Consider the following 19,798-nt stretch of genomic DNA (forward strand, 5'->3'; position numbering starts at 1 on the left):
AATGTCCCTGAATCCACTAGGTCTGTTAACTTTTCTAAGGAAGGAATTGTATTAGTTTGGCACAATTTGTTCTTGACAGGCCCATTGTAACTGTTTGTTATCAGCTTCTAGGTACTTGGAAAATGGTTGTTTTATTTAATAAGAGTTTCTGTTTTTCAGGCATCTTTGTTTTGCTGACAGGTTTGTAATTCCCCCATCCTTTTTAAAGAGAATTACTATGTCTTCTATCTACCAGACGTTCAAGGTGATCACTCAAGGCTCTTGGATTACTGTAGCTAGCTCCTTATCATGCAAGGGAGGATTTCCTCAGACCCTGATGGTTTGAACATCCATAAGCTATTGAAATATTTTTAACCTGTGTTTTCTACTCTGTGGCCTATCTTGCTATTTCCTTGTTAATACTAAGTCATAGTAAACCCTTTTTTTTTGTGAATACAGAAACAAGTATGTTGTGGGCTCTTCTCTGTGGGCTCTTCTCCATTCCTGCATGGAAAAGCATTTTTACTCTTCTAATTTATTTCTTATTGCCATTATATCGCTTGTCACTTGACATTCACTTTTATTCCTATGTGTTTTATCTGTTCCACCTCACTCATCCTTCGTTACGTGCTTTTGCTTTCATTATTTGCACAAGCTCTTTTTGATATTCTTGTCACTGAGGAACTCAACATTGCAGACTCAGAGGTTGCATCAAGACCTTTCTTTTGAATCTTGTGGTTTACCACTGCACATTCCTTATAGTATCCTTCACTAGCTCACACTATCCCCAGTTATCTTCCTAGAAGACTCTACCAGCCACATGCTTAGCTGGTGAAGTCTGATCTCCTGAGATCTATTATTCCTTTTCTGCTGCTCTCATGGTTCCTTTCTCTTATAATACTGAACTCTGTCACTTAATTCAAATTACCTCTCTTTTTATCACTTGCCAATAAATTGGAATTGCACAAAAGGCACAGTCAAGCCTTAGCATCTTCCTCTACCTAAGATAAAACTTGGTGTGTTGCAGGCATTTGTCCCACTGAACTTTTTGTCCAAGAGATGCCCGTGTACCACCAGACTTTCTCTTTGGATCCTCCTGCTATTTGCTCAAGAAAATACTAATTTCCATTTCTAAGTGGTCATTCTAACATGATATTGGTGCCATTTTTTTCATCTCTATTTTTAACCTGATGTTCAACAAAGCCATCTTTTCCCTTGTTTGAGACTCATAGATTTCTCTGCTAGAGGGCAGATGAACCTCCCTATTTATTCCTGCCTTTCCTTCCTTTAGTGATGCTGTAGTCCAGAAGTTCTTCCTACCAGTAAGGTGTGTACATGTTAGGTTTTTAAGAGATGATCACTACACTGGGTAGTCTAAATCCTGCTCTACATCATGTCCCCAAGCTCTCCATTGACCCCACTGGAGTTGCACAGGCACAGCTGAAACTGATGTTTGGACAAATTAATCTCTGAAATACCCTCCCCCAACAATAATACAAGGATAACTGAACTATTCCACCAGATTTTCTGCAATATAGGATGTTTTATACCAGCCCTATGCTACCCTATGCTACTTCTCATTTAGTAAGCAGATTCCTAATTTGGGGGAAAATGGTTTCTTTTGCTTCTGGTTAAATATGTTCTTGGATACTTAAAAATGAAATCTGACTCCTAATTGAAAAGGTTCATTTCCACTGTGAATTTGCCAGTTTGCTGTGCAGAATTGCACGTGATTGCCAGGATCTGCCACTGCTGTGGATAGTGAGGGTAGGGGTGAAAGTCACTGAAGTATTTAATTTGAGGATAATAGTCTTGCAAATGAGTGTCATAGGCCTTGAAAAAGGCAACGGGAGCTCAGTCTACTCCACTAGGTTGTCTTCATCACGAACTACCTCTTGCTCAGGGTTATAGATCTGGGCCAATTATACTGCCTAATTAAGAAATCAGGTGATTTTCTTGTCTTTTTCTCTGTTAAACAATTAGAGCAAGAGCATGAATATGCCTCAGACCATGTCTGGGTAGGTGCTTTGTCATATCTCTGTTTCTGTTCACCTCTTTTCCATTCATACATGGTAGTAAACAATGTTGCTTTTAAAATATACTTTTATTGTGCCAATTCTGGGGCAGATTTATGGGGGCTCAGGGACTCTTTCACTCCTTTTTCATTCTCTCTATTTGTTCCCCAGTATTCCAGATTCTTTGAGTCAGGGTGAGAGAATATACCACCTTCTGTTCTGCATTGAGGCTGTATTTAAGTCCTGCTCTTCACAGTCACCTCAGGAACACTTCAAGCAAAGTATCCCTCATCTTGGGATTACACTTGCTGCATTTACTGTATGCTTTTTCTATTAGCTACAACTACTGTATAATACTGGCATAAGAATTAAGCAACTTCATAGCTCTGCTGTCCCAAACAGGTCATTGATGTTTTTCTTCTGGACTGCACCACCAGGCCAAAGAAGCTCTGTGCTGCTGACCCTCTTCCCTATTTGAATCAGGGATAAGGAACAGGGAGGTGAGGAAGGGGTTTGGTGGCAGCATTTTTACAGCTCAGGGAAAGACTGTTTGGGCATAGAGGTGCTTCCAGAGTGGTAGGAAACCTTAGAGCCTTCACAACTTTCTCTTTGTGGGAGATGTGAAGAGAGGCCTTCCCAGGTGTGTGAAATCTAAGGATTGTGGATGGATCCACCTGGGAAGGAAAGAGAAATGTGGACAAATGGCAGCATTCTCTATTGCAACATGCAGATATATTCTATCTACCTGAAGGCTGTTTGGTAACTGCAGATGTGAAAAAGAAACTTCAAGGCTACAGATGACCTCTGCTCTGTGTGAAAGCTAAGATGAAAGAAAAATGTGGAATAAGAAGGCCAGAACTCCCAAGTCATGAGCTCAGAGAGAGGATACACTTAGCTCTGTGTCCTACTTCAGAGCTTCCACATGTAGTCTAACTCGATACTTATTGTTCCCTCCAAGTAGTGCCTAATGTTCTCCGAATGGAAACTTCAAGTCTTAACACTTAAATGTGGAGGCATTACACAACTGTGCCTCCTGGATGCAGCCCCAGCAACTGTCCTGGCAGGCTTTGGGCATGATGATGATTCTTATCAGTTTCTGTGTTGTGAGAGTGTCTAGAAATCCCAGTGTGCCAGGCACTGTACAAACATCTCGGACAAAAATATCCCTGGCTGAACGAGCACATGGACCAAGTAGCTGAGGCTGACAGGGTGTTGCTTGGGACGTGGAGGCATGGGGACATGTAATGATTTTCCCAGCTCTGCAGTCTGATAGCAATGATGGGGACAGACTACTGTTCTCTGTGTCTCAGGAGAGCCTGCTACCTGTGCTGAAGGGTGGGAATGTTCCTGCTCAACCGCCTTTAGAGTAGCAGAGCCAGGAGAAAATGGGAGAATTTCTGCTTCCCTTCATCCTCCTGCACACCCATCTTTGAGCTTGTTTAGTGTAGCCTGTTTAATACTTTGGGAACTCAGCTTCCTGAAAAGATGGGAGCAGGAGTGATGTATAATACTGTAAATGCAGTTCTTCACTTGGCTGTGAACACCTTATCATCTGGCCTGTGATCATCCTGTGTACTCAGACTGACATGGTGAACTGTGGGATTATTTCTACAATCAACAGCAGTTTTACTCAATGTTGAAAATTTTATTTTCAGACATAATTTGCTGACACCCAGAAGGTTCCTTTCTTTGTAGTAGAGTGTACAATTCTGCTTTAGAAAATTAGAAAATTAATGTTTTTTCTACTTTTCTCCCAAAAACCATGATCCATGAAGTAGACTCCCTTGAAACAGAGTTGCCTTTAGGGCAGTACACGTTCATTATAACATGCTAGAATATGAAAGAACAAAATAAATATTATTTATTGTAAAACACATTTATTTTTCCTAGCCTAATTTTAAAATGGAACAAAATAATGGTCAAATCCAAATGTTCTAAGAACAACTTGTTTCAAAGGTTGTAATCCTCCAGCTCACTCACTCTTAATCCAGTTCAGCTCACTTTGTATCTGGTCTGGAGAAAAGACTTCAAATTCATAAATTTTCCTTTGGTTTCACTGGACTTGGGGCTGTGGTATAGGGAGCAGACCCTGTAGAGGCCAAAACAAGTGGCAAAACACCCGCACTGTGAGAGGGGTCAGAGAGTACCTTACTGAGCTCTTCAGGTACTTCTAGTCTCCAAATTCATTGGGACAACGAGTATTCATAGCATGCTTTGAGAATGACCTCTGCAGCATGGTATGTACTGGCTGAACAGAGGCTAACAGAAAAGATATGAAACTGCTGTCTGATTGATAGATGTTTCTGGAGAAAGAAAGAAGTATTATTGGGACTGACTTGAGCAATCCTGATCTGCTCTGCCGTTCTTAAATGCAGCCTTGATTCATGTCTGAGAGCATCTGGACAATGCAGTCGCAGCGTGGGCCTAAGACTTGTGTGCAGGCATAGCATGATGATTGGTTGAGTTTTTTGGGGATGCTGCGGGAGTGCGTGGCATGCACCCCAGCAGCATATTTTGAGTTTTTCTGAGTTTATTTGGATTCTTAAATGACATTATTGGAAAGAAAATTCACATAAAAATATCACAGAAACATCTGGAAAGAGACTGCTAGATGAGGAAAGAGCCACATCCCTAATGACAATGGATTTTACTGCTGCCCAGCTCATAACTTCAGACTACGATATGGGCAATAAGTATCTTCCAAAGGGCTAAATTTATTTGTAATTCTCACTGGGGTTTGCCTCACTAGGCATTTGCAACAGCTGTGTGCATGACTGTTGGCCACCTGCTGCACATGTTGCCACCATGTTGTTGAGCTTCTGTCGCCAATGCAATGGACAGAGCCTCACTGCTGCTTCCTCTGAGGGTCTCCAGAAGGATCAGTGGTTGCAGCAGACGGTGGCAATTTTGCCATGGCCTTCAGGAGGCATAGACTTGGGCCTCTAAATTGCACCTTTTAATATATAGTTTCCAGTGCTATTTTGCCTGGCAAACATTCAGAGCAAGTGTGGTTCCATGTGGCTCCTCCCTCTGTGTCGCAGAACAGCGCTCTGCATGTGAATATCTCCCAGATGTTGTGCGTTGGACAAATTTAGCACTCAAGATGGGATGTGGCATCGTAGCACGTAGACAGGATTTTCCTGGAGAGAATGGAGAAGCTTGTATTATACTTGAAAGAGTAGATTGCTATGCAATCCGCTTCACTTGGTTTTGTGCTGTGAGAACTATTTCTTTTTGCTTGACCTCCAGAGTGGTCATAACAAGGAGGCAGGAGTACACAACATCTAAATTTGGCACAGTCCTTGAAAATGTATCCCATTTTGTTTGACAGATGTCCACTGAGGCAGGAAAGGGAGAACTTTCCCCTACCCCTTAGGCTGGCTGGGGACTTCAGCAAGCCTTCTCCATGGGAATCCTGATATAATTCTCCAGCACTGAAATCAGGTAGTTTTATTTCAGTTCTCTATTGAGAATTTGAGCAATTTCTCCAGGGGCTCAAGCAATGAATTCATATCTTCATAGTTTGCCATTATATTTTTAATATTTGTATCCATGAGAAATAATTTGGAGATCCTATCGTAATAACCTACCAAAGTTGTTGCTTTGAAGTTGCACCTGGCATTTCTGAGTCATCAAAGTAGTCAGGGCTCAGGTTGGGAAAGAGCTGGAATATACATCTCATTAGCTTAACACAAATGTTTTTTGCATGGTGTGAAGGAGGACGAACAGAGGGAAATAAATGCCTTTGTGTGCATGGAGGTAACCAAGAGTGGAATCTCCCTCCTTGCTGATGCTGATGCATCCTTGGTGGTTTCATTTCCACTCTGTTGGCTTTGCATGGAGGCAAGCTTTGTCTGGTAAAACCTGCAAGGAGTTTAAGCCTTTTGCAGCTTGCCCCTGACTGTGTGCATCCACATTTTTGGGTATAGGCAAACTCAGCAGCAAATGGGACACTATTCCATTGAAGCCACTAGCGGTTTCTATAGTAGTAAAATAAAGACTTCAGTGGTCTGAGCTCAGGCACTGCAACTTGATTTTCTCTACTGTTTAATTATTAAGTTAATAATTTAGTAGTTCCTGGGGTGGTGGTGGCAGGGGGCAGCCAGGTCCCTCCATTCCTAACAGGCAGGTTGAATGTGTCTACCCTGATTTGGAGGCTAAGATAGCTTAGTAGCACAGATGTTGCCAGTCTGTGCCAGTTGACCTCAGGGTCAGTGCATGGGCCTTGCCCCTGTGCAGTCTACCAGTACAGGCGTAGCCAGTGATGCAGGGTCTGTTTCTATACGTGAGATCATGATAGTGAGCTTGTCAGATACTGTCATGATGAGGGTTTTTTTAAGTTCTTTTCATGACTGTCTCTCCATCACAACAGCGCTATCTACAAGTCCCTTCAACTGACCTGCTCATCTGGCAGTGTGGAAGATCAGGTCTGCATAAAATCTCTTTCTGCCCCAGGAAAGCAGAAGTGTGCAAACGCTACTAGCATATGACCTGTCAGTTCAAAAGCACTTATTTCCCTGACAATATATATCGAGTTTGCTGCAGGCTAGTTGGCTGCCTGCAGGGTTGCAGTGATGCTGCCCTGCCTTGGGTTATGCTACTGCTCTCACTGAAATCAGCAGTGACTTCAGCATTTCAGGACCGGACCACAAACTACAGCATTTCTGGGATCCTTCAAGATGAAAGGCACTCCACGTGGGTAAGTTATCATTATTTGTTATTATCCTCTCACTGATCCACTTTGGAAGACAGATGTGCATTCTTTCCCCCCACAGAGAACTGATGAAACATGAAAATCACTTCTTAGATAAAAAAAAGCTCACAAAGTCAACACAATACATTGCAAGTTATTTGGTTTCTAATCTCTGAAAATGAGCCAGGTCAAACAGACACAGCTCCTCTGATAAATTGTTATTCTTAGAGATTTCATCCCGCCATGGAAAAGTACTGAGCTGGCTCTCTGATCTCCTCTTACACTGTCATCAGCATACAGCATTGGGCCAGTGGAAAATTGGAGAAAACCAGCTGCATGTAGAGCGTTAAGGACATTATTTTTAGATGCTTCATTTCTTTCTGACTACACACACTTCCCTGTGGAAAACAAGGCTGTCTGTCCTAGTGACTTACTGGCAGCTGCTGCATTATGCACGGTGAAGCTGCTCCTTAGAAATGAGATGCTAAACAAAATAAATAGGAGGAAAACTGATCTATAAATTTGTGTAGTGCACAACAGGAGAGATGAGGGAGATTTGAGAATGAATGCATGGAAAGCATGCAAGTTCTCCTTTCAATGGAGCTGTGAGTTAGAGGGGTGTAACTCCCGTTGAATCTCCCTCTTCCTCTGACGGGAGTGTTTACTTTCTTATTTACACTACCCATTTGTGACATTTACCAAGTATCAAAGCTGAATGCCAGCTTTTCTCACAAACACCAGTCTGTCACAACAGGGCTGCTAAAGAGGGGAATTCCCAGTCCATATCTGCTGAGAACTATGATAACAGCTAAATGCATGACAGCCCTGATGCAGGTGGTGGTTTGAAACGTGTAACATGGATTGCTCCACTGCCTCCTGCTAACAGCCCGCCCATTATCTCCTAAGGATGATTTGCCAGTTAAACTGGGTGCAGTTAGATACACAATTTTGTCAGCGTGCTGAAAAACCTCAGTCTTACCCTTTCTTTTGGCCCTGCAGGGTCACACCCAAGTGGGAGAAGGAGGCATCTTCATGACTGCAGCAAAACCTGCACCTCTGAGTGTTAGGTCATCCTCTGTGTAGTGAGAGCAACACCTCCTAAGAAGAAAGGGCAAATGTGAAATCTGTGGGAGGAGGACAGTACGGAGAGTCTCTCCCCCAACTCAAAATCTGTTTTAACCACTCACACCAGTGATTCCAGTTATAAACCTTTCCTTGCCTAGATTCCTTAAGGGAAATGGGGAAGAAGAGTGCAGTGGGAATTGCACAGGCACGTGGCTGTGATGGCTCCATGTCTGGGTTTGTGAGGAATCATGTAGATCCTGAATGTGAGTAAAACAGGCTTTACTTGAATTTTCATTTGTGCCAGTGTTTCATATCTGGGATGTGGATCGATACAGCTAAGATAGCTTGTCAGAGGCCTATTGCTCATTATAGCACCTGGGACATGTTTGGTATAAGGCAATGTGTTCCCCCTGCCCCAGAAACTGTTATTGTCCTAGAGAAAAAAGTTTCATTTTGTCTGACTTCAAAGAAAGCTAAGTGTGTTAAACCTATCTGTTTTTCCAAACAGTCCTTCTTCCTAGCTTTTGGAGCGCTTCAGTTACTTCTAAATTGTTGACATTGGCAGTGCATCTTACCTCTGAGCACACATCTCTGTAAGCATCCTGACAGCCAGTGAGGGTGCAACCTGGTTGTGCCCCAACCTCACTTGCTACCAGAGGAAGCTGTTTTGATGACAAACTAGCGAAGAACTCAAATGGTGCCAGAGCAGGATGATGCCTGTTACTGAAAAATTAATTATTTTGTCTCATGACATGCATGAATATATGCATGCACATATATAGCATAGGTAGGTCTCCTGCATCATCCGAAGTTTAGACCTACACATTTTTTACTTGGTTTTGCCAATCTTTAACCATTTTAGTAGGTATTTCCTGGGTCAAGTAGCCAGTGCAGATTCATGATTTGGGGAAGACTTGCCTAGATTAGTTTAATCATTTCCAAGAATAAGGATATTAAAAATTGTTTTGTCCACACTGCATTAAAAATAAAATTCTTTCAGAGGTTTTGTTGAGAAACTTTGGTGTTTCCATGCTTGCAATTTCGCAATGGGATGCCATAGTGTCAGGGGCATGCCTTTTGCTATTTTTCCAAGATAAATTGCCTCTATTTGGCCTGCTTAGCAACTCTTGAAATTTGACAGGCATATGTAGTCAGGAGAGAGATTTAGAAAACTTGGCGCTGAGGCATGCTTCAGACCATGACTTCAGAAGCTAAGCAGAAGTTTATAGGTGGCTGTTTGGGAACGCTGTAGTTCTGGATGCAGAGGCTGAGAGCAGAAAGAGTGTTTTGTGAGGTCTTAGTGCTCTGGAAAGCACACCAGAAAGCAAAATAGAAGTATTTTTCTGGATTACTACAAAGGGAATATAAGGGCAGTACAAGTGGCTGAAAAGAAAGAGATGAAGGTTTGGTCAGTAGAGTCCAGCAAGTAATGAAGCTCTCTTTTCACAAAGTATGTAGAATACAACTGTCTACGACCTTCAGGCTCAGTATGAGAGTGAGAATTAAGGATAAGGAGGCAACTTCAGTTTAATCCCTGTTGTTTTATGTAAGCATTGCTGCTACCACCTATATTTACATGGGCTGTTTGATACTCACCTCCTCCACAACTCAGCCTCCTGGATGAACTGGAGTTGTGCACAGACTGAGGCTGGTGTTGGCTGCAGCTTGCTTGGAGAGCTGTTAAAATAGGGAGAGGCATTGTCAGTGATGCAGAGGGTGGAAAGCAAAGTAAAAACAGTCTGGGTCTGGGCAGATGAACATTGGCCTGGCAATATGGATTCTCTCCCTGACTCCTGGAGGAAGTGGCCGAGATTGACAAAGTGATATATTTTTTGGCTGGAGAAAAGTAACACTGGAGGAGTTCTATGCTACTTGGCATCAAGGCCCCCTGGTGTTTATGTTCTCATTGGCAGAAGTCAGCACCATCCTCCCCTCGTTCCTGCCTGACTGTCATACAGGAGGCCCATGCTATGCTCAGCTCCCCTCTCCAGCCTGCAGGAACAGGGACAGATGGACAGAGTGCTGCAGACTTGACCAAAATGCACTTGGAGCAGAGTTTGTAGTTCAGTCATTCTGCAGTTACTCATTTAACATCGTGAGGCTATGCTGGGCAAACTGGGTCTTGTGGGAGCACCAAGCCTTAGGGACACAGGTCCTATGCATGAGTGGCTTAGCACAAACATTTCTAGTGTTTGTTTCCTGTCTCTTTCCCCCCTGTGTAGATGTCGTTTCATTCCTGTTTGCAATCTAATGTGAACATGGGTCTGGGCTGGAAGTATTTGTGAATATGTGGAAAGGTCACCCACTATTCATCCCTCAGTGACTGAACAGTGACCTGGAAGCTATTCCCAAACCATTCAAAAGGCTTCTGATGCTGACTGAATAAACCCAGTGGTCATCATCTTGAGTTTGGAGAGGACAAAACCCCTATATGAAACTCTAGGGAAAAAAAGCAAAATGCATCTTACTTGTTTAGACATTGTATCTATGTCCTAGTATCCTAGGTAGCAGTGTTTTGACTCACTGAGAAGGTTCTGGAGCTTTCCACCTCGGAAAAGGACTCAAAAGTGCCAACACAGAGCAAATAGGTTAACTTAGAGAAGTTGAGGAGATTGGTTTTGTTTTCAGTCTTATAGTGGCCAATAAGATTAAGCCTCACCAATGTTTTTGCTGTTCTATCTCCATGATAAACACTGGAAACTGCTATTGCTGATAGGATACCTGGAAACTGCTTTGTTGTTGCAGTGCTTCAGAGCCTTCTTTTCCTTATTTACGGCTTTGCAAATGGAACATTGGACAGCTGAGAAGCTGAGAAAGATCGGGGAGGCTTGTATGCCTCAAGGTCGTTCCGATTTGTTTAGTCCCCTGTTTAATACACACTGGGACTGATAGCATTTCCCTTCCCATTTTGGTTATTTTCTATTCCTTCATCAAATCTCAGGAGCCTTTACCATTGTGTCCTAAGGGCAGCCTCCTGCCATGAGTCTGTTTATTGTGCTTTGTGTCATTATTTACAGGTCTAGTGTCTACTTAATGTGTCTAAGGCCTGATTTATACTTCCAGCTAATTTAAATTTACACCCCAATCTTCTTTAATCTCCTCCTGCCAGGCTCACACACTTGACTGCATAGTCACAGAACAGATTTCTCACTATTTGATCACATTAGGCTCTCCAAATTCAGAGCTTTGCCCTATTCAGCACCTTCTAACTGCAGACCCAGAAAGCTGGCTGGATAGGCAGGTGCCAAACTACTTGATACCATAATTTGGAAACTCATTTTGTTTATAATTCTAGGCTTGTGCAATGGCATGTTGTATATAAGCTCTCATATGAACTCTCTGTTAATCAGCAGAGGCAGCAATATGATTTAGCATGCTTTGAGGAGCAATAGAGGGCATTATATGTGTGAAAAAGCAATGGGCTGTGTCTTCACAGGAGATAAAACTTGGGAGTTGCATCTAAATACTTCTTTCCTTACTGTGCTATTCTGAGGCTGGCTGCTTTGCCCAAACAATGCAGGCAGAGCTGCCACTGCAGTATTTATGTCTCATTTCTCAAGGTGAGCTGGGAAGAACAGGCAATAATAATGCTTCTTTATTGTGAATTGCCTCTGCAGATCCTCAGTCTTGGGAACATGCCTCAGCACAGTCTATAGAACACCTCTGGCACATCACTGGGAATTGCTTCATGCATATTTATAAAGCATTTAGATACCTTTCAAGCAAAGGTGTGAAGCATGCATTGTGTTATTTTTAAAATATGGCAGATATGCTGCTCCTAGCACTGCACACTGACTATGCTAGGCCTTCAGAGTCCACAGAGTCAAAGCAGGCAATATCAGGCAGTAACAACCAGTAACAAGCAGTGCTCAGGTTTGAAAAAGAGTTAGAGCAGAGCACTGGCCATGCACGTGTGTAGGCCTCCACATGCATGTACCTTGCCAGACGGCTACCAAGGTCGCTCATCTCTGCTATTTGCAGAGTTGTCACCTGAAAGGAAGTCTCTGGCTATTTCTCTTCCTTCCTTCCTTCCTTCCTTCCTTCCTTCCTTCCTTTATGTTGTTTGGAAAATGCTGTCTCAGTCATGGGGAAAGTGCTGGTAATGAATGGCTTTCTCTGAGCACAAGTGGTGCCAGTGTATGGGGCAATGGCACCACTCATAAAGCCAGGCTGGGGAGCAGAGGTGAGCCCCTAGTTTCTCTAACTGTTGGGCTGCGGGAGACCTGATCCAAAGGCTGCCTATGCCTGGCTAGTGAGTGGCTTGAGCTAGGTGGTCCCATCTCTTTGGGCTATGTGATAACCCCAGGCATCTTGACTGCTCTGCACTCTGTGTTGAAATACCAAGTGGGTCTGTGGTTCTACCTCAAGGCTGAGATCCCCCACCCACTTCTGTGCTGCTGAGTCCTGGCCCAGGGAATACATTACACACAGCAGAACAGCTTTCAGGAGTCAGTGAGATGTACAGGAGAACAGCTTTCAAGAGCAAGTGAGATGTTGCCCAGCGGGGTTTTGAGCTGATCTCTGTCAAAGCTCCCCTTTTTCTGATCCTGCCTGACACTTGCCACCCCGAGGGAGCCCTCATATACATGTGAGCACCAGTGAGCTAATGCAAAGGGCTGATCTGACTGAAAAATTAACCCATAGATGAGATCACAGGCAGATCTGAGTTCAGGCAGTTCCCTGAACTCTCTGCTTGGTTGTTAGTACTGACAGAAGAGGTTGGGAAATTGAGACTCTGTAGGGAAAAGAGAAGGCTTGTGCCTGCGGGATTTAGATCATATTGCTAAATTTCTTCTATTGAATTTGTAGTGGCACATAAGGCCAGATTTTAGTCCAATAGTTCAAATGTCGTGCTCTAACTTTTCCCTCCTGGAAGCTGAACATGACTGTCTAAATTGAGCAAACTGGTGCTTGGTACCCTCACATGCAGTAAGATTAAAAGTAAATAAATAAATAAATAAATAAATAAATAGCCTCTGATATGACACTGAACTGTTGATTTTTGCAAAGGGCTCACTATGCCTTGTCATATAGGGTGTTACTTAGAAATATGGCCCATAGCATAACAACGTAGAAAAAAGAACTTACATATATGTGTATATATACATGTATATGTGTGTATATAAATATGTATGTTATATATATATATATATGCATATATACACATCCATAAACTTAAAAGCGGCATGGCTATTACAATTGTAAATCACTTGCCAGCTAGATTTACCCTATATTTCCAGTGACAGTGTTAGATGTACTTCCAGGTTGTAGTGATGGTAGGAGACAAGTTAAACCCACCGTTGCTTAGAAAATAATTTCCAAGCATTCTGGGGCACATGTTGATTGTATGTTGCTCAACTTAACTTGCTCAGGCACCACAGATCTCTGGGTGTTTGCCTTGTCTCAACCCCTCTTTGCCACTGCAGAGGACTGCTGCAAAACCCAAGCTGAGCTTGGTTCTAAGCAGCTGATGCAAGAGCTGAAACCTGAGCTACTCACTAGCATTTTGCCATTGACCAAGTCTTTTGCATCTATTCGTCTCAGAGTCCAGTGTTGGTGCTCTCTGCTGGTTTTCTGTTGCCCTCTGTATTCTGTTCTAGGAGATGGTTTTACAGGATGTTTATGTCCCGGAGGATGAGATTTCATTTTGAACTCAATTAGAAGTAAAGGGCTACTTCAGCACTGTCCTCAATAAACTCGTTTGACTAGCAGAAAGCTCTGCTTGCTGTGAGCCAAAGGGCTGATGTAGGAGTTGTCATCCTCAGTAGAGGACTGACAAGGTACAGAATGAGCTGAAGAGGGAAAAATTCAATCAGGGCAATGCTGAGGAAGAAGAAGGTTTTGAGCAGAGTAAGGGAACAAACACAGCCATTCTCTCACTGCTTGGGTATGTATTTGACTTAGGTGACAAACTGAAAGCTTTCTAGGTCTTTTCTTCACCTCAAGGATGAGTAAGAAGTCCCTCTCCATGGAAAGGGGTCCAGGATGCAGGGCTGTTCAGCTCAACCCAGACCCAGGCTGACATCTCCTCCTGGCGCTGCTCTGTGCTAAGGAGACAGATCAGCTCGAGTCACCGCTGGCATTGCAGTAGCTACACTAGGCTCCCTCCCCCAGAGGAGAAATGAACTTGGAGAGAGAAATCTTCACACAGGTCTTTGTTTTGTCAAGGGCCTCTCCTGCCTCTTTGGCTGACCATTGTCCACAGGCACAGGGATCCTGAGCAACCTGATCTAGCTGAAGATGTCCCTGCTCATTGCAGGGGGGTTGGACTACATGACCTTTAAAGATCCCTTCCAACCCAAACTGTTCTATGATTCCTCTGGGGCAGAGGTGCTGGCAATGCAATTGGTGTGGGTGTGGGCGTGCAGAGCCTACCTGCAAGAGGCAAAGAGGCGTGTTGTACACTCCCATTTGGGCTTGCACTGGCAGAGGCGTGAGGCACGGACTTGCATTTGACCACGTGCCTGATGTGAAGCTGCTGTACCAAACAGATGCTCAAGTGCCAAGGACAAAACAATACCATCTCTTCCCTTCTGTGCAGGACTTACAAAGAAGTCCTAATATGGGTGACCATACTTCTGCTGTGAAATAGCCGTGTTAGGCACCGATGAATGCCAATGGATTTGCCTTATTAACAGGAAGCTAAGATGCTGGAGATACCACAGGTTTAGGTATTTACGTAAGTAAAAAAATACTGAAAACAGAGAGGACCCTATATTTTAACCAGAAGATGGGTAAATTCACGTTAGAAGATGCATGTTTCATCCAGTGATGCTAGCGCTTCAGTTTCAAACTCATTTTATACTAGCAGAAACCAGTAAGTGGAACAGCCTTGCCCTTTCACTGCTTCTATGCTTACCTCAGTTCCCACACCACCCCTCCCTTGGACATATTAGCACAAGTGTTTTCCAGGCCATAGAGAGAACTGGATTGGGAACTGGTCTAAGTGACTTACCCTCTCAAAAAGGAAATGTTTGTTTTAACCCAGATCAGCATCCCAGTTTGATTCCCCGTGGCATCTCAAACACATAGGATAATGGGAAGAAATGAGCAGCATGGGGAAAGGACTGAGCAGCTGGGGGCTAAGGGCAAGAGCCCTTTTTGGAGTTCCATTTTGGCTGACAGTGATGGTTAAAAAATGGCGTAACCCCATCCCAACTCCATTACTTGCCTTGAAACCAAAATAAAATTTCTCAGAAGTACGTTCTCTCAACCAGGTGGACCAAGTCTGTGAAAATCACTGTTTCTGTGGTAACTGTTGACAAGCCTCACATTACTTTCAAAAAGGTGTCTTTCCCAGTGGGTTCATACATTAATCACAAGCAGAAAGTCAGTGTCTAACTGGTGACAGATTCTACCTCATCCTGTGGAAGAGGCCTGCAATGGAGACATTGCTTCTTCCCATGGTGGGTAGGGGAAGCCACTCTGGTTTGAGACATTTAAAATGATCCATGGTGGAGTGCTTGAAAATTTACCAGGTTTTGCCAGGCTGGGTGTAATAGGACTTTAGCAGTCCACATTTCTCTGGTACTCTGAAGTGTAACTTCTGATACATTTGTAGATAAATTGTAATGTTCATCTAGCCTGGCTTTTGGTTCTTTTTTCATTGGGTTACTTTTTTAGGAACAGAGGTGAATGTTGCTTAAAACCAAAGTTAAGCCTTTGAAACAAAAAACCGGAAGTGTAGTCTTCAGCAAACTAAGAGTTTCTGAATAATACTTTTATGACCAACAACAATGAACTGAGAAGATTTTAAGAGGTTGGGAAATCAACATTTTCTATGCCTACTTATTCTTTTAGATGAAGTCAATTGTAAAAAAAAAAAAAAAGTGCTTGGGTAATGAATGGTAAGTTATTCATGACTTTTTTGAAGAAGAAGTAACAATGTGCCTTCTGTGAATATTAAGTAAAAGTAACCTTAGGGGGGTGGGTTGGGCTGTGTGAGTCATACACAGGTTTTGAATTATTGATGTTCTACAACTGTCAGCCCTTACAAGCTTGCACTGTGTATCTTAGTCCCTTCAAGGCAGGTAGAATAAGTTTCTGCAGATCCATATATGTTTTCACAATAAGGTGCTATGGCAGCACACTGAGGAATTTGTAGTTGTGCTGATTTTTCAACTACCTCTCTGAAGAGTGCAGCCTCTCTTGCAAAACAGTGTGTAGCCACGCTTTTCCCAGGGGTTATTCAGGCACACTTTGTGCACTCCATCCCAGTACATTTCCATGAGCTACTTCCCATGTGTCTGTTTTGAATACCCCTTGATTACTTCAGGATGTGGTTTTGTTAGTTGTTTCCCAGAACCGAGTTTGATGAAGGTAATGCCAATGGTTAATAAGTCTCTTTCCTACAACGTATAGGTACCTTCAGTCTAAGAAATGAAAAAGTGTGAAGGCTGGGACATAAACTGCTCAAAAGTTAGAACGAAGAAGAATTAAATTGTGTGTTGTCCATCCCAGCTGCTTGCATATATGCAGTGTGATGTGGTTTCCAATTACATGCTCATGTGCTCTATTTTCTGTCACACGATGGCCCCTTTAGCGTGCTGGCCGGGTGGTGCTCATTGACTGGGTAGCAATTAGTTATTACTGGTTCATTCTCAGCATTCAGTGTGTGGCCCCAGGCCTTATTTACTGGAAACCATCTAAATCCTGCAGAGACTCTGTTCTAATTGATTTCCTCAGCTCCACTTTGATTTAATTTATGCCTCTATACAGTATGCAAACACTAGAGATAAAATTCACCCTTGTGCAGTGAGTGGAAAAGCTTATGCTCTGTTGAAGGGTTTACTGCAAGCTCTCTGAAGGGAGGTGGAGGGCAATTTCAGTGGTCAATAGTCCTTAGACTACTGGGGAGTTTCATCCCTGTGTTTTATGGCTAGTAGTAATGGGCTGGCACTACTCTGGCTTTGACTCTCATTAGGAGAATCAGCAGGATGACCGTACCAGAGTGACAGAGGGGGTTGTGCTGAGGTCCTGGCCTGCGTTTTAGATGAAGCTCAGGGAAACATCCCCAGGCTGGGGGATTTCAGGTCTCATCAAAAGGCCTCTGCATAGACATGCTATACATGTTTGCGTGGCTCCCTCTGCCTGTAGTTATAACCATGATGGGTAAGTCATTGGCATGTGTAGAACCTGTGTTGATGACTGGTCCCAATGGAGGGGTGTGACAGTGGTCTTGGCAGCTGTGGGAAAAGGGGATGTGTGCCACAACCTCAAGACTGACTGGGGGTAGGACAGAAGACCTCTTGCACGTGTGCTTTCTTCTTTTGAAAGACATTGGATGTTTTCTTGCTGGCACTGCTTGAAGCATGGTGGTAGCAGAGGTCCCGGTGAGTATTTTGGCCCCATAGTCAGTGGTCAGAGATTCCCCAGTCCCTTCCATTGCATGTTAAACCCTACAGCAGACACCCCTGCTGCTGCTGCAAGCCCATGTGCTGGACATAAGCTTCCAGGCATGCAGGCAAGGAGGGGTGGAAAGAGAAAGCAGAAGGAGTTGTCACCCTACTGTGCTTGTGCACAGCAACATATATACGTGAACAGCTGTCTAATAGGTGTGGTATGTCATTTAATCCTGTCTTGGTAAGGCTACATTCAGGATTTAGCATGACGTGATCTAAGTAATAATGTGTAATTACTACTAGAGACAGATTATGATAAGAATAACAGTAGTAATTTAGGATGGATGAAGAGGTGTTGCAGACAGCATGTGTCAGCATGAAACTAAGTATGTTAAACAGAGGTTTGACGATCAGGAGGTGCGGAGACAACACAAGTGGGCTGGTTCAAAATGTCAGAAGAAATTGACTGCTAGTCAGGTAGCCAATAAACATGTTTTTAACCTTATTTATAGTAGGTATCATATAGGTATCATATAGTATCATATGATTATACCCAATTATCATATTCAGATGAAGATATTTTATATTATTCATTAAAATAAATCAAAATTATTGTTATCTGTTACTGCAAAAGACTAATCTTGTCAACTGTTGTGTCTTCCAAGATCGTGCCTGGGAGCCAGCAGCCTGGGCAATGGGGGAGCTGGAAACCAGGTGGATAGCAGCTCTGCCTTCCATGCAGAGGGGCAGTGAGCAATCCCACCCTCTGTGCCACAGGTGCCCTCCTCATATGGCCCCTCTCTTCCCCTTTGCAGCAGATGGTGTGGGGCCCAGCCAGCATGGCTGGGGGCTGGCTGAGAGCAGGGAAGGACAGGGCTGAGCCCCCAGCGCTGGTGACATTCCCCACTGACATGAGCTTTTCTGCCTGCTGCCAGCCTGACTCCCTCTACTCTCCTGCCCAGCAGGGCAAAGAAATTTGGCCCAGGGGGCTGGAATCAACCTGTAGGGTTATGGGGAGAGAGACGCAGTCTTGGCATGGAGTGTTTCCCCTGCTCCTCCATGCTCCTTCCCCACGATCCATGGTGGTGCTGAGAGGGGCAGAGAAGAGCACTGCCACACTCCTGTCGTGCCTCTGTACGCCCCGCTGGAGGCTCCGCTGTGTCTGGCAAGGCACCTCCGGACTTCCCTCAAGCCTGGAATGAGCAGTAAATGTGGTGTCTGACTGCTGTGTCTTGCGTGCAGAAGTGCAGCAGGCAGAGAAGCTCTTCTCATCTCCTTTCCTCCTCGGCCAGGCTGCCAGCTATGGGGAAATAGAGTGGGGTTTTCCAAGGAAAGCCACCGCTCAAAGCGCCTTAGGAGATAACCTGGGAAGGGCCTGTGGTCCACGCTCCCTGGCTGCTAGCAAGAGTGGAGACAGCTCCTAAAGAGTTTGAATGCTCAAGTACATTGGTAGTCTGCTTAAAATAGAGTGGCAGGGAGTTTATGACAATCCTGCAGTCTCTTGGGAAACTTGGATGAAGGAAATGGTTCAATGCAAATAAAAACAGGCAGGTCAGGAGAAAGCTTTTCAAGCATAGAATACCAGGGCCAGAAATATCGACTGAAAAATGTACAAACTTTTATTTTGTTCTTTTTTTTTTAGTATAAAGTCTATACCAAATTATCCTTGCTGGTTGTAACCATTTCCTCAGCCCCCACACAGTAGTCTGTCTTCATTTGCTGCTATGTTTTGTTCAGATTCAAAGCTTTATTGACTGAGATCTATCTGCTTTATGTGCTTATAAAGCTCCATATTTGTCTTGGGAGCTGTTTGGACAATAATAGTAAGTAAATAGCAGGTAATTTGAGCTGAAATGCTGCAAAATATATACTTCAGAGTCCTGTAAGGTGCTTGATTAACTATATACTTGATTTGGGACTGCAGCTATGTGTGAAATCAGATGACAAAGATCCAGGTGATCTCTCAAACTGGAAGTCAGCCGTGTTGTGAAGATATTTCCATTCTTATTAAGCACCTGGTACTGTCTGAAGGGCTACTCTTTCCCAAACATCTGTGGCACAAACCTGGAGTTTTTGATAAAAGTACAGATGAAAGTGTCTGCTTTTTCCTGAGGTAAATGACAGCTGTTGATAAACTGGGTCAACTGAAAAGTGGCTGAAGGTGAGATTTATGTTACTGAACTTTAGATGTCTAGGGGTAGATGTCTACATCAGACCTGCTCCTCAGGGTCTTTCTTGCTTTAATTTCAATGCCTGCTTGAGGTTGGGATGAATCACGCCCTGCAAAGCACCTCAGCTGGCTGACTACAAAGGAAGCCTAGCTCAGTGGTTGGTGACTGCATTGGGGGAAGCCTACATTTGGGGTAGATTAATTCTGACTTGGAGGGTTTTATGCACAATGACAAGCTGGTGAGTGTTGTGAAGGAAAAAAAATATGTTTCTGTTTAGCTTCTATGGCAAGTTGAAGGGGATTGCACCTCCAGAAATGCAATACCTTGTTTTTTCCTGGGATGCTTTTGCTTTTCTGGAGTTGGTGCTTCCGGAAATGACACTAGGGAGAACTGTGCAAGGTAAGTTATTTTCCAGGATTGTATTTGGGAGTCAGAGGGCATATCTTCATGTGCAGGTACAAGCTAATTTCTACCCAGAAGTCAAATAGCTGCTTTAGGACACCTGGCCATGAAGGCATCCTGGAGCATACAGAA

General features: G+C 43.7%; 1 protein-coding gene across 2 annotated transcripts in view; it reads left to right on the plus strand.

Moving 5' to 3' along the window:
- The window catches only part of MRPS6 (mitochondrial ribosomal protein S6), a 109,764-nt gene extending 90,582 nt beyond the window's left edge, over positions 1-19,182 (plus strand). For both annotated transcript variants that reach the window (XM_080374771.1, XM_080374772.1), the window contains exon 4: positions 5,326-19,182. The gene's annotated coding sequence lies outside the window, so the exon portion shown is untranslated. The remainder of the gene's footprint in view (positions 1-5,325) is intronic.
- Positions 19,183-19,798: the final 616 nt, after the last annotated feature.

This window comes from Falco punctatus (assembly GCF_963210335.1).
Source record: "Falco punctatus genome assembly, chromosome: 2".
Classification (NCBI taxonomy): Eukaryota; Metazoa; Chordata; class Aves; order Falconiformes; family Falconidae; genus Falco; species Falco punctatus.